Source organism: Aptenodytes patagonicus, chromosome 4, assembly GCF_965638725.1.
Source record: "Aptenodytes patagonicus chromosome 4, bAptPat1.pri.cur, whole genome shotgun sequence".
Taxonomy (NCBI): domain Eukaryota; kingdom Metazoa; phylum Chordata; class Aves; order Sphenisciformes; family Spheniscidae; genus Aptenodytes; species Aptenodytes patagonicus.
This window is the reverse complement of record NC_134952.1, coordinates 78,239,199-78,254,360: the sequence shown is the minus strand read 5'-3', so window position 1 is coordinate 78,254,360 and position 15,162 is coordinate 78,239,199.

Sequence of the window (15,162 nt, the reverse complement as noted above, 5' to 3'; positions counted from 1 at the left end):
AGATATATGTGTGCTAGAATACCAAAGCATGGTAATCACAGTATAATCAGTATTCTCATCTGCATTAAAAGCTGATCTTGCATTCATCAGATCAAACCCAATACTTAGCCCATGAGTTTATTCAGCGCTATAATATATTCTGTTTCTCTTGATCCATCTGTCGGCACATTTCTGCTACGTAGAGAATACGGATGGCTATACAAGGCTTTAAACAGAGGGGCTGGATTTCTTCTTGATCCTCACGAGGAATCATATGAAACAGTTTGCTTTACTACCGAGAATTTCTTCCCACCTGTCTCGGCAGAAGGTCTCCATATGATGTACAAGTACCTGCAGCTTAGCAGGCGCTCTTTGATTTTTACTAAGTTGTTTGTCTCAGTGACTTCTTATATTTGCAACCCATGAATTGGACACTATAGTGTAGTACCTTCCCTTTGTCCTTTTGAAATATACCCCTTCCAGTTATGAGTTTCCTCATAAGATCAGTTTATCACTACCGTCAATCTCTCCCCATTCTCTGTTTCTCCATCAGATTTTTTAATTTGAAGTCATGTAATAGTTTTGTGTCTTTTGAGCCTCATTATGCTTTTGTCGGGTCTAGGATGCATGGCAGATGGCCGTCTATTTTCAATGCAAGAAAACTTCAAACATTTATGAATTACAGACAGTAAGAAACATTCTGCAGTTTCAGCATCTCCCTGTCCCCACCTTCCCTCCCTTTTGCAGGCATTTAATTGCAGAGCCAAGACCTTTCGCCGAGCTGTGGCTTTCCTTTGAGAAGCTCACACGCTGCTGCACACAAGACAGGATATCAGTCGGCTTTGCTATCACCTCTGCACCAGCACACACCTTCAGGTTTCCTACTCACAGCACCACTTCCCGAGGAAACAATTGCAGCTTTCTAAAGGGGACTTACTAGCAGGAAAAACATAAATTGTTCCTCGATTCAAATGCTCAACAGAAACCTGTCAATCCTAAGATAACACCCAGGTGTACGACGGTTAAAGGTGAAACGGAATTTATCCCACCACTGTTTATTTACCTTGCAGGTCTGCAAATGCCACAACACTGAGTGTAGCATTTACCCTGCTAAGAGAAAGCTGTAGTGGGGAGAGAGGGAAGAGGAATGGACACAGCTTGGAGTAAGCTGGTACGGAAGCTTGCATCATGATTGTTTGGATTTGGCGGTCAGTTTGCTCGGTAGTGCTATTTACTTTAAAATTTTAAGTCAAGATGTCACCTGTGCAGTCTGCAAATGGAAAGAGACACTATAAAACTAGTTTGTTTTTTTTATCCCCCCTCTCAAGGCTTCAGCCCTCACTGAAACAGTATGGCTAGTAGTCTGCCTTTACAGTATTGCCTGAGGGCAGACAACGTCTAGAAGCTGCCCTTCTGTCTGGGCATGCAGGGCGTCCCTTCCTCTGCCCCCAAACTTCCAGCTCTCCCCAGGCAAGTGTGGACACAGTTCATTAGTGGTTGGCTGCAGCATGACCCAAGCTGGCTCACGGGGAGCGCTGCGCGATAACGACCTGTGCAAATAAAAGCCGTCCCTCTTCCACATCACCATCACATAGCAATGCTCTTTATAGGGGTATCAGCATTTCCACCAGATAACCTTGTATACACAGTTTTACACGTGACATGCTTCAGAGTTGACTGATAAAATTCCTTTCCATAACTGCAATTCAGGAATTCCATATCTATCCATCTTATTTATCAAACTCATTCCACCCAGGCACATCAGTTAGGATGCTGCTTGAACTGAGATGTGTATACCAAGAGCAGCTGGAAGTAGGCTTCAAATGAAAATAAAGCTACAGCTTTAACTGTGGAAGAACTACAGAGCAAGCAATCCTTCGATAGCTTCCCCCATCTATAAAAATAATCTAGATTTACACAGAGAAGTGTTGAGCTATTTTCAAAGTGGCTTGGAAATATCTTGAAGGGCATCGAGGTTTTTTAATTTTTTTTACGCTTATATTTTAAGAAATTATTTTCCACTCTCTAAAAGAGCCTTCAGTTATTACTCATAAGTCACTTTACACAGTTCAATTCCTCTCAATCTTTTTCAAACCACTACAACTCTTGGATAAAGAAAACTTTAAGGAAACAAGCATTTACCAAATACTCCAGAAGGAGGAATATATTTATCAAGTAAACATAAATCCAAGCTGGCAGAGCAAAGCCTGAAGACTAATCACATTCACTGCAACCTTAGATTAAATGTTTTTTCTCCAAATTTGCTGCTACTGCTTTTGCTGCTATTTACTGCTATTTTTACTTTACTCAAGCCTTCCCACAGATTATGCTACGCTTCTCATCAACACTCAAATGTCCTCCCTAACCAAGCTTGAAAAAGACCCTTATAGAGGCCCTCAGTTAATAGCACTTTTCTTTCAGGGAGGTTAGAAGCAAAAAAAGAAAAAAGTTGTCATGCGACCAAACTCACATACACCGTCTTCCACCCAACAGTCAAAGAGCCTCCTCTGTCTTCAGGAGATGCTTAAACCATCTCCCCAGGCCAGCAGGCTAACCTGCATCCCCTGCAAAGCCCCCCAGATAGCCCCTCTGCTGCTCCTTATGACCTCACTCCCACATTATCACGTCATTGTAATCAGCTGAGGTCATCATGTGACTCAACAGCACGAGCCAATGAGGAAACAGACTCACCTCGAAGAGTGGGCCTGGGAGCACTGCCTCCTCTTCCCTGCTGCTGAGGACAAAGAGTTTATAGAGGAATAAAGTGCACGATCTTTGCAATAAATGTATTGAGGGCTGTCTTCCATGGAGCTAGCTTCTTTTGCCCCCGCAACTCCAGTGCTTGGTTGGTCCAGGGTACCAGCTCAGTAATGACAGCTGGTGATGTTATTCCTGGTCTCGAGTAATCCGTTGTTGACACTGTCTTTCATCCTTTTCTCGTGTCAACATCATGCTGGATGCTTATAATCATCCAGCAAGTCAATTAATACACCCAAACACACATGTTGTGTCGGTCACTTTAAACTGTTAGGTTTCTGAAATCTGTTTGAGATAGCCAGTCTCGAACCGTTCTCTTATAGGGTAATTGCTGACTCTTACTATTGTTACATTTTAATTTTTTATTTTGTTAAATGTAAATCAATATAAAATATAAACCGAAATTAAATATAACAGATAATATAACCATACATTTCAAGACAGTATTCTAGAATCTATATTCCTACAGGGTTTTATAGCTTTCTATTTTCTTTATACAGGTGATTTATCTTGAAATCCTGCTTTGATTTTTTTTTTCCCCCAAAAAAAGTTGTGATAGTTTTCCTAGTATGGATATAATTAAATTGAGTTTTCCCGTCCAGGTGTTTTCACTGACCTGTGCCCTTGCTTTCTCAGTTTTTCTGTCTAAAATCCCAAACCTGTTATAATTTAATTCAATTTAATTTAGACTGAACAACACATGATGGCTTGATCCCAAGTTGCTTCCAATGGTGACAACTCAGTTGTTTTTCACTGACCTCATTCAATTCCCTACCCAGACTAGATAATCATGTATGATTAGGTATCACCTACATGATTACAGCTTTCATAAATACTCTGTCTTGCAAGAGGCTGTTCTCTGACAGTCCCACCATCTTAATAAACAATTCTGCTGATGGTGTACAATGAAGATGGAAATGAATTTCAGCCTTTTCACTAGCTCATTCTACCACTCCACCAGCAATTAAATGGCAGTAAAATCTTTGGTTTTAGTGCTAACATGCATGCATATATTTTTTACCATATGAAACAAATAGTCTGATAAGCATACCACCAACCTTTCAGGAAAGATTTCTGTAATATATGTCGGCTCCACATTGTTTCTGAATTTGCCTGGCCATGCGTTTGAGGGAATTAATGTGAATGCTTGTCCTACAGATTTGTGTCTTGTGGCGGCGCGACTTTGAGGTCTAAGAAAATGCAGTCTGGGATTGTGAATTCTCTATATAGTCTTATACCTGAAGTTATACCAGATTAGACTTCTCTTCTTAACGTCATTACTTACTTTCACAAAGCATATAAGAACATTATCAGTCGTTGGAGCTCTACCTCTGACAGCTTAAGACCTTATCTGCCAATGGGCAGATAATCTAATAGGGTCTGGGAACAAGATGAAAACCAGATAGACATCGTCTTTCATGAAGTTTATTTCCACAGGAAAAGAAACAAAACAAACAAAACTGTACTGGGTACAATATTTTAATATAATGTGCCTATAATATAATATAATATAATATAATGTCCCTTTGGAATCTAGTCTATATTACAGTCACAGTGAGATGGATCAGTGTACAGCATCTCATCTCTTATTAAAAATCAGGGGTGAAAGAAAAGGCAAGTACGGGGGATGGCTAATGGGGGCTTTGTGTGGTGGTGAGGTAGGGATTTGTGTTAGAGTAACTGTGGTTTCTACTTGTAATTTTATTTGTGCTGTTCACTAAGAAAATACTCACTGAGTACTCCCTTATGGCTTTTCTGTACAGTTTGTGTTTCCCACTCTCTCAGCATCCAGCTGCTAGACATATGTGGTAACTAACGCAAAGGCTGTTAAAATGTACTTTGCATGCATGAAGGCGGAATTATGCCACTTAAACTTGTTTTCAGCTAGGCTCTAAATTTGTACGTGCATGCGAGTGACCATGTGAAGTGCTGCGTATTGTCAGACCAACAGACCGTCCTACTAGCTGGCTTTTATTCACATCTGTAACGTTGCAAAGAATTCTGAATATATGCACCGCTGTTCAGTATTTAGGACACTGATGAAGGGTAATGCTACGCACTGTCGTAAGCTGGTAAGAATGTACAGGTATAAACAAACCCATTTGATCTATCTTCCAAGTGAGGCAACCGCATGTGGATAAAGAAGCCTGTGTGCTTAGGCATCAGAATGAGGAAATGGAGAAAAAAAAAGCAAAACAAGTAATCAAATTTCTGTTTAATGAACTACCAAAACCAAAACCAGCCTTCGCTCTGTCATTATATCTTGTTGCTCCAGAACAGTATAATGCAACTTTTCTTTCAAGTAATGGACCTAGTCCAGGTCTTTTTTTTTCTTCCTCTACAGCTGAGAAGATTTCATTCAATGTTCAAAGAATTTAATACCATTTTGATCAGAGACATTATACTAAGAAGGAATCTTCAAGCCTTGTCTTCCTTACGGGAAAAATTGTGTCTTTCCCTCTCTACCTTGCCCAACCTGAAGAAATTTATACGATATCAATCAAAATGAAAGCAAGGTAGTTCATAATTGGAACATGTTAACAGGCCAAGGTGACATCCTTCCTTATGAAAAGATGAAGAGGCTTTGAGGTAGGCACGAACGTAAATGAAGCCTTAGTAAACTCATTTAAAAATGAGTTTCAAATTCTCAAGGGTTTGCTGGCTTGGTTGGCTTGGAAAATCACTGGGCATTTCAGCATCACAGGACTCTCAGGAATGCTTGAAGATATTTGAAAGGTAACTGATATTTCCAGGAGCAAAATTGAAGAGAAATATCATGGGACTGTTCCATTCTTGCAATAGTTTCAGTTCCATTTTGCAGGAGAAGAGCTATAGAGCAGACTTGGCTAGAGTTTGGTGGTGCTGCTTTCTGAGTTAGCTGAATTTCCAGCTGGGTGTCGTTGCTGCTATTTTGATCATTTTAGATTCAAAGACAAGCTGGAGTTCACTGCAGGTATTCAAATTCTTAGACCTCTAATATGAAGTAGAACAAAACTAGCAAAGTTTTTACCACTGGAAAGGCTGATGAATGCAACAAAAGGTTTTCAAAAATTTTTTTGCTTTTTATTTTATTAGATATTTCTTTCTTTTTTGGAATGTATGTTTTCAATTTTTTTGGCAATTTAAAAAATGAGCTTTTCCTTTAAAACCAAAGAAATGGCTCTATCTTGGCTGTCCGCAGGGTCAGCAACAAGGGGAGACAAGAAATCTCACCAGACCCTCCTGAACTGAGGGCTGTGTGTGTTGTTAGGAAAAGCGAGTTGTGGAGAGAGCTTTCTCTACCGAAATTCGCAGTAAACGGCAGCGAGAGCCGAGCCAAGCAGAACTGACAGCTAAGCGGCTGGAAGCAGGATCTTGGGACGAATCCTCCGAGCCTGGGAGATAAAATACAGCTGCTCCAGCCCTGTGCAAGCTGCGAAGCAATCCCTTCGCTCAGCCCTCTTTCTCACTTCTGAGAACCTGGGAATGACGGAGGGGGGGGATGAAGAATGAGGGGCAAAAGGGGGTCTTGGGGGAGGAAGGGTATTAGCAAGGGAACAAGAACATCTGTTGCTTGTACCCAGGGTCCTTCACACACACAGACGGTGGAAATTGGTGTGCGTCTGGGGTGGGTGTGGGAGGGCAGAGGAAGTACATTGAAGGAAGCGCGTAGCGGGAGCCTTCCAGCACAATAGGCTGTTTGCTGCCGTTGTTGCCAGAGGGTGCATGGGATTAGCTCGATGATAACCCAGCAGTCCTTCTGGGTGCAATTCTGCTTGGGGGAGCAGTAGCCCCAGCTCCCGCAGACAGAACAGGCATTGCATTGCTGTCTCTCAATTAACCAGTTTGTTTCCTTTCATGCTGGGTCAATGAGTTACAGTGTATTATGGCTTTAGTGCATACAAACTAATTGAGGGTGAACGAACTAGCAAACATTCATTTAAGTTTGGATTCCTCATTCGAGCGCTGGGATAGCTTTGGTATCACATACGCGGGGCCTCATTCCAGGAGCACTGAACCTTTCCCTGGTCAAGAAATGTCACAAACAGCATCTGCGTACTGTATGTCACTCCTCTCTAATGAAGAGCGCCTATGCCTGTGTTCTCTGTTCAAAGCAGCAACACATTCATAACCATCAACACAGCAAGAATGCCCACAACATGTTCTTAATGGGAAAATAAACAGGCGACACCAGGGCTTTTGTTGGTGACTCCAACTCCAGGCACTCCAGTCAAATGTTATGTTTAATACTGCAATTCAAATATTTATATCTGATGTTAGCATTTATTTTTGAACAAGCTGCCAAGTATTCCCACAAGCTCTGTTCTCACTCACTGCTGACAGTGAGAGACACCTCTGGAGGCAACACAAGGCATTTGCGGTTCAACATCTTTTTATTAGAGCACATCTGCTTATCACGTATGAGACTCCATGAGGGAATATGTCAACCTGGGCGGGGGGTGTGTGTCCATTTTGGCAGCTGTCCCACAGAAGATATAAATCCCAACGTGATTCAAAACACCTACAGAATACAGCTAGCTAACTACCTTGCTTGCTCAGGTAGTCCTGTTCTAGAGTGTAGACTTGTATAGTATTTTTCATAGGAAGAAGTTGCCATGTTCCCACCTCGTCATTGACCAGTAATTGCTGTGCAGCCATGGTGTGCAAGGTAATTGAGAGTGGTTTCATCAAGAAAAATATCATGGACTTGTGTGTGGACCCGTGTTACCACAAACGGTTTCATCTTGGTGAGAAGGGCATACAGCATTGGTTCATGAACGCTAAGTTTACTTAGGTGGCTTTGAATAAATACAGTCTAAACAGGCCAAGCGCATGTGTCTGGCTCAAGAAGATATAACAGTCTCCATAGAAGAAAAGCTCTACATGATTGTTATTTTCAGGTTTTCTAGCAGCAACACTTTGAAAGGCATTTAGCAGGCAGATAATATCCAGCAGTTTCAGTCTCAGTTTAGCAAGCTATCTGAGCATTTTTTACTTAAAAAGACATGGATACTGACCGTGTTGAGTCGTTTTTCTCAAAATTTGGTATGTGGTTACATACACCCTGAGGAATCGGGCTGTACCTTGCAGGGCGCAGGCTGAGAGACACTATAGTCCTAGGAGTGCAAACTGGTGAGTGGGCATGATGTGTCCATACGTCCACATCATTGGCTTTATCTTACCACCATACAGCAGCAAAAATGGTGAACAGCTTACACTCAGGCAGGCTACAAAATCTTACTGCCTTCGCAGCAAAAAGATGAAGGACTTTCTAAGAAAACTTCCATATTCCCGTGACAAACCTGTCTTCTCACTATTGATGGTGCCACTTCGCCCCAAAAGCCGAATGAACACATCTGGTGTATGCCTGTGGCTGTCAAGGGCCAGTCATGTTCTGGTAGGAACACGCATGGGCTTGTGCTAAGAGTATGTGGATCCCATTAAGTTTTCTTCCCTCAGTTTTTCCCCCAAACTTGTTTAAAGCCCCTTGTGGGGCAAAGTGCCTTTGCCTCGAAATAGTGTGGGTATGAGGGAAAATTGGGGTTGCAATTCTGCCAAGTGGACAAAATAACATTAGACCTATCCCTGACACTCAGTCCTAATATGTCGAAGGGTAAATACTCAAGTGAGCTCCTCAGCTCCAGGATTGGAAGACGCTATTTTTAAATAATTTGTATTTATTTTTTTGCTTAGGAGATCCCCAAATTTTCCAGGAGCAATTACCCTGAAGGCAATGTCTTGAGCAATACTGGTAATGGTTATGAGATTCCGGGAGGCTATGGAATTTGGCTTATTTCTGCTTCTTATTTCCTATTTCTGGAATTATAGCTTATTTCTGTCAAGAGCATAGTCATAGTCACATTATCACAAAACGGGAATGCAATTGTTTAACACATCCCTAGTTTTTGCAGTGTGTAAAGTTAACAGTCATTTTTTATACCGCCTCTGCCACATAATGCAGATGTTGTTGCTTTCAACATTGTCTTCGTTATTGGAGCACAGCTGAAGAATAATTTTAGTCCCGCATTTTACATAGTCTCTTTCATGTGTTATTGCTGCAGCCATCAGCCAGACAAGACATTTGACTAAGCAAACTGTCAGTGTATTTCACACATCCATGGGAGACAAATAAAATCAGATTCGAAGTTTATGTATGAGATGCCTCCAGTTTGTTCAGTTTTATGCCAGACTTCCCTCATTAGTTTCCCTTTTGTTATAGTTGGGAGATTTTTGACAACATAACTTTTAATCTGAATATACTGAAATCTTTCTCCAAAACAGAAATATTTCACACAAATGTCTCATGTTTTATGACATCCACAGATTTCTTTTTGATTTGTTCTCTTGAAATGCCAGAATTCAATGTACCTCAGCAGCTTGCCTGTATTACCTGTAAGATGCAAGTGCAATATTGTAAATCTTCACCCTGTATACACATACACACAGAAAAATCTTGGAAAAATACAGGCTAAAGAGCTAACTGTTAAGTTTTGATCTGGCATTTGGTGCAGTGTTGGATTTTCCTGAGGTCCTGTCCTTACGGAGAAGGGACTTTGCTGTGCTACAGAAATATGAAGTAATGCACTTGCAGTATAACTGGATCAGCAACAGAGGGCTGAATCCGTCCTCACTGCAGAGCAGTCTGCCCCCAGGAGACCAGCATCCCGACAGTAAAGACTTTCTCTACACCATGACCAAGAACAGTTAGCTTAAAAGACGGGAAATCCAAAACACTCAAGACTTTCTGCCTGGGTGAAAATCAGTCATGAACTGGAATGTCTGGAAGTCACTTAACAGACTGTAATTTGTATGAGAAACGATCTATTTCAAGAGATTTCCTGCATTCAGTTCCCCAGCAGATAGTGCCAAAAGAAGGCACTTACAGCATTTCAGCATCTTGCCTTCTGTTTGAAACCAATGCATATGGGAATATGGAAATGGAAGCTAATTTTTAGAAACATGATCTGAATGCTTCTGAAGCTTCGGAGTGATGGCTGTTTATACATTCGGGGAGAGGAGAAGGAAATCTATCTCTGGTTTAGGTCTTGTGCACCAAAATGATCTAGATACGAAATTGAAGAAGGACATTCAAAGAAAGGGTTTTCCCTCCCATTCCAAGGGGCTGAAAGACTGGGAATGTGGCACTTCACAGCTTATTTCTTCCTGGCACCCAAACTCACAAATGTGACAATAATGCTGTAAGGATAATCAGTCCAATTTATGTTCCAAGTGTGAAATGTCCAAATCCCGCACAACAGGGTGCCTTTCATCATTTCATCTGCGTGCAATGAATGCAGAGAATAATTAGCGAAATGAATGAAAAGGCTTTGGACTTGATTTTAATCCACCTCTACCCGGTGGTAATAACACCCCAATTCATTAAGCATCAGATGCACAGTAGTGAAACACAGTGGCAACTTAATTCAGCTGGGAAGGGCATACCCCTAGGGAGAGCTGAAACAAGCAAGCCCATCATTTCTCCATAGGTGGTTAACTTTAATTAAACTTCTAAAACCACAAATTTTTACTCACCTTGAAAGAAAATGTGAGACAACAACTACTTAAAGCGCCTTCTAGTTGTATTTCAAGATGGTTTCCTCGTCCTGAGCAAGTTGAAACAGTAGGAGCAGTGGAAATTTTGATGGAAGGGAGCTCAAGCTCTGGAACAATGTATTCAGGGGACCTCTGCAATAGCCAGAACAGAATTTGTAACATCTTTAGGGAATATTATTATTAAATTTCACAGTTTCATTTATTCCTCTGGATCGTGCTGCTCTTGCCCTTGTCACTTCTGATCAAGCCCTCCTTCCTGTGTTTGTTTTCTCATTTATTAAAGGCCAAGCAGTATTCTGTTTATCCAATTCCATGGGAAAACACAGAGTGACAGCTTGCTGTGGGCCTTGGGATTAAATGCTGTATCCTGAAGTTTCATTTTCTTGCAAACCCGTCTATTAAAGCAATAAGTGGGAAGGGCGAGCCAATTTTCCTTTTCTCTTAATTTTCCCTAAAGGTTTGCTTAGTGTCTTTAGCTTAGACAAAATCTAGATGGAAAACACTCGTGTGCTCTGGTTCTTGTTTTCTTGGTAAAATATCTTGGAACTTGGCAAGTGCAGGGGCTGAGGGGAGAAGTTAATTTAACTGATATCCTGCTCAGTTGGAATCCTCCTGTCTTCTGAGGTCTCAGTTTGCAATTCCAGTACTGTAAAAATTGGCCATTACAGAAATTGCTTATTAATTTTCCCAGGGTTTTGTGTTGCACCCCTGACTTCTTCAAAATTCTCGGCGATACTGTGTAAGGAAACTAGGATGCAATACTCCCAGGGTCTGTCCTTGACTCCAGCGCTGACTCACTCCTCAGTTCTCCGAGAGACAGACCTCCTTCTCTGCCTTGGCCATAGTGTGCAGAATTGAGGACACAGAGTGACTGTTGTCCCCAGAATAGTACAGGCACCCTATGGCCGTTCCAAGGAGGGAAAACTGTGCTTGAATAGCTACCCTCACGTCCTGCTTGGTTCTATACAAAAGACATTTGTGACTCAACAGCAGACATAATAGATGCATGTCACTGCTGGTGTTCAGTTTCGGGGAAAGCTGTCCCTCTCTTCTGTATCAGCTGAGAAGGCAGAAAGCTGGGGAGCCCACTTCTTCTTGCTCCACTGAAAGCTAGAAGAACTGGGCAAGGCAGCCGATCCCAGCACCAGGGTGCGGGGAACGTATTGACCTTAAGATAAAAGCTGTTGAGGGGGCTGTGCTGGCACCCCCAGCTGTGTCGGTTCCATACGTTATCGCCCCTGTAGACCTGGCCTGAGCAGTCCCTTGTGGTCTTCTTCCAAAGTAAGAAGGACTGTAGAGAGGAACTCGCCCCGGCCCAGCTCTGAACAAGCAGCGCTTGTTCCTAGCCCAAAGAGGAAGCAATGTACTGCCTGCTTTATCTCTAAAGCTGACAATTTCCATGTAAATGAGAGAATGTAAGAATTTATTCCCAGAGAATAGATTTCCTTAGAGAGGAAAACTGGACATGCCCAGAAGAACCCACAGTACCCGAACTCCGTCTGACAACCCCAATTGGAAAAAGCCCATTTTGCCCAAAGATCTAGCTATTATCTTGCTTAACAAACTTGGGGGGGAGGGGCTGAGGAATTTTCTATGTCACTCACCAAAACCAGCCATTGGACTCCATTCTGAGACTCAGATTACTCAAATGGTATCGATATGCTGTAACTAAGGTGAAGGAAGACGTGGAAGCAGAGCCCATAACAGATCAGTTAGGGCAGAGATGTCCTTCCTCCATCACACTCCTTGCACAACTCTGTGCCATCAGAGAGACCTTTCCACCACCACTCCTCTGACGCAGAGGGCACGTCGGGCACACTCAGCAGACGTCAGCTACCTTCTCCAGAGCAGCTGGCCAGGTCTGATGTTTGTTGTGAAAGACTAAATAACTACCTTCCTCATCCTTCCCACTGCTACATAAATCAGCCCTTCTGTAGAAGCCGTTCCTGGGAAAAGAGAAGCAAGGGGTAAATCTCAGGGAAATGGAAATGCTGGTGCTCTGAGTCTGTGACCACATGTTCAGGGTGTTCCTCCACCAGCCTTAATGGTGACAGACATTTCTGACACTCATGATTAATCTTCTTATTCTGATTCTGGCCATGTCACTGCGTATCTCCCTATAGCTTCTCCTACCTGTCATGCAGCCCATGGACATGACAAAAGGTGCAAACTGCAGATGCTCCAGCAAGCTTGGATTTAAATAGTTTAATCCTGGCAAGTTTGTGCCGCTGAGGTTTTACAAAGGTTAAGCCCTTTGAGTGTGGAGGTGATGAATAGCTGCTCAGTATGGAAAGCACTCAGGTGACGGCAGGGGCTTTTAAATTTCTCCCCTTTTTAACATTTCACACACAGAGGAAAGCCTTGAATTCAGTGTGATACTTGTGTCAATGCCAGCGTGGACTGTTTGTAAACATATGACAAGGGAAGACGATTTAGGGGATAATATCTCTGTGGACCTCAGAATTTCTCTTTTGTAGCTGCCATTCTGCATAAGCCACCGCGGGTAACTAATGGGTAAAATAAATTAAAACCAGGAGCTGTTCTTGCCCTTGCAGTCCAGGCAGGGGGCTGACAAACCCTCTTTCTCTTTCTCAGAAGGCTCTCTGCCTGCAAGGGTGTAAAGCTAGCTGATTTCTTTTCCCTCTGCAGGTCGGAGGCCCAGCTTTCCTTCCTCACCTCCTCCCTGCCGCCCGGTCCCCTCTGCAGATCCTGGGGCAAAGACTGGAAACGACAAAAGGACAAAGCAGGCTTCCCTTCCCAGCGTGAATAGGAAAAGGCCCCTCTGAGACAACAAAAAATAGGCGGCTTGATTAACTGTGGGACGGCAGGATTTCCAGGCACCAGAGCTGCAGAGAGCAGAGGGAAGGATGGGGGCAGAACACTGGCTTCTCAGTGCCCCACGGTCGGTTCAGGGCAGAAAAGAAAAGGGGCCTTTTTACAAAGAGACCCATGTAGCATCTTAGAGGTCCTATTATTAGTAAGCACTGTTTAGCCTTCTGAAGCATCCTTCAACCCAAAGCATCACAAAAACACTCCCCCAGCTGTTATATTACATGGATAATTATAGTCTGCAGATGCTAATGTAAGGAACGGATGTCACTTATGATACATCACGCTAAAGGATGAAAGTTTTTTTTTAGGCTTCAAAGCGGCAAATTGTTAGTCTTTCTTTCCCCATTGGTTTTTATCCTGCAGAGGTAGCAACCTAGCCCCATTCATCAGTTTGGACTGAATTAATTTTTAAAGAGGGATGGTGCTTGGAGGCTACTTGAGGACAAACAAACATTTTGCATATGGTCGTTGCATGAGTGGGCAGTCAAAGAAGAAATCACCTGAGTCAACCGTAATGTGGCCTCTCAAGGGCACTACTCGGCTTTGCCGTCTTTTGTGGCCGAGGCAGCAGGCTCAGGCAAGGTCAGGCTTGCAGCAGCTCAGAAATTCCCCGGTGGAAACCTTGGCACATCCCCAGCCACCTCTCTCAGTGCCATAGTTCCCTTCTTGGTCCAGTCTCCTTACCTCTTTGCTTGACTGTGTCCAAGGAAAGCTGAAAATATCTGAAAATCTCATCTATCCATGGGGTTTTAATGGACACATTTTCTAAATATGATCCTACGGGTATGCGCAATCTCCTTTTTCCACTTGTGTTACAACCACAAGAACAGTTGGTGCCCCGTGATTATAGTCTTGAACTCAGCCTGGCCTAAAATAATTTGGAGAGTATGGATTAGAGGGCTAGCCACCCTACAGAATTTTAAACTGCTCAAAGTATTCACAAATGTGTCTCCAAATCAGAGAGCATTCAGCCAGCTTTATTTTACAAGAGGAAAATCAAGGCACATTCCTTTGACAAAAAGCCTCCTGAACAGTAAAGAAAAGAGAAACAGGCAGGCACATAAGCTCCTTTGCGTCATTTTCAAAATGAACGGTATTAATTTTACATTCGCACATTAATTTTGTACAAGGTTTTATTTGAAGCATAGGGCTATAAGTTTGGCTCAGGTTTCTGGTGACTCGAGGTTCATTTTGTTTATAACATCACCAGAAACCCTTGATGGAACGATGTCTCTGTAGTTCATGCTGGTTTGCTATTTATTCTCCCTCTTCAGTATATGGGAAGCCTCTGTAAAAGTCACAGAGGTAATTGCACTATTGGATTTGTATTGTGTGATTAAATGTGCGTGTATATGAAATTTGTCAGGAAAAAACCAATAAGACTGAAGAAAAGTCTTGCATATATGAGTGAGTGGATATACTTCTGATGCTGACATTTCAAACAATCATAGTTCAAGGTTGAACTAAATCAGTAATAGACTGTCTATTAATGCATTCACCATTTTTCTTGCCTTTCTTTCTCTTACCCTGCCCAGAGACTGCATAGTAACTGGCACTGGAGAGAGATATTGGCACTGTATAGAGGACAGAGCATAAAGAAAGCTTAGACGAGGTGACAATAACATTAATTATAAAATAGTAGAGAGTAAAGGTGCATGTAGAGAAGACTTGCTGCTTTCAGTTTTTTGTTCTCCTCTCCTCTGAAAGAGAATGTTAAGGATTCAAATTGCCTTCATTTCTCTGCACACAGTGCATCACACATTATTTGCATTAGGTAAGTATAACTTTTTTGCATCGAGAGAAGCTTTACCAGTCATGGACAGTATAAAAAGCATTTCATGTAGCACACTTTTTAGGGTTTTTTTCCCTCACTTTAACTGTCACGACATCAAAACTAATTTCCAATGTGGCATTTCCCAGACAGTACACGAGTTGCTGAGAACAGCTTTAATAACTTCACCCCAACCTCTACCTCCATGTCATGCTTCTGGCTAATGCACATGCGTGTTTGATGGCTGAGGCTTTCACAATATCACATCTCTGATCTCCAACTGCCTGTGT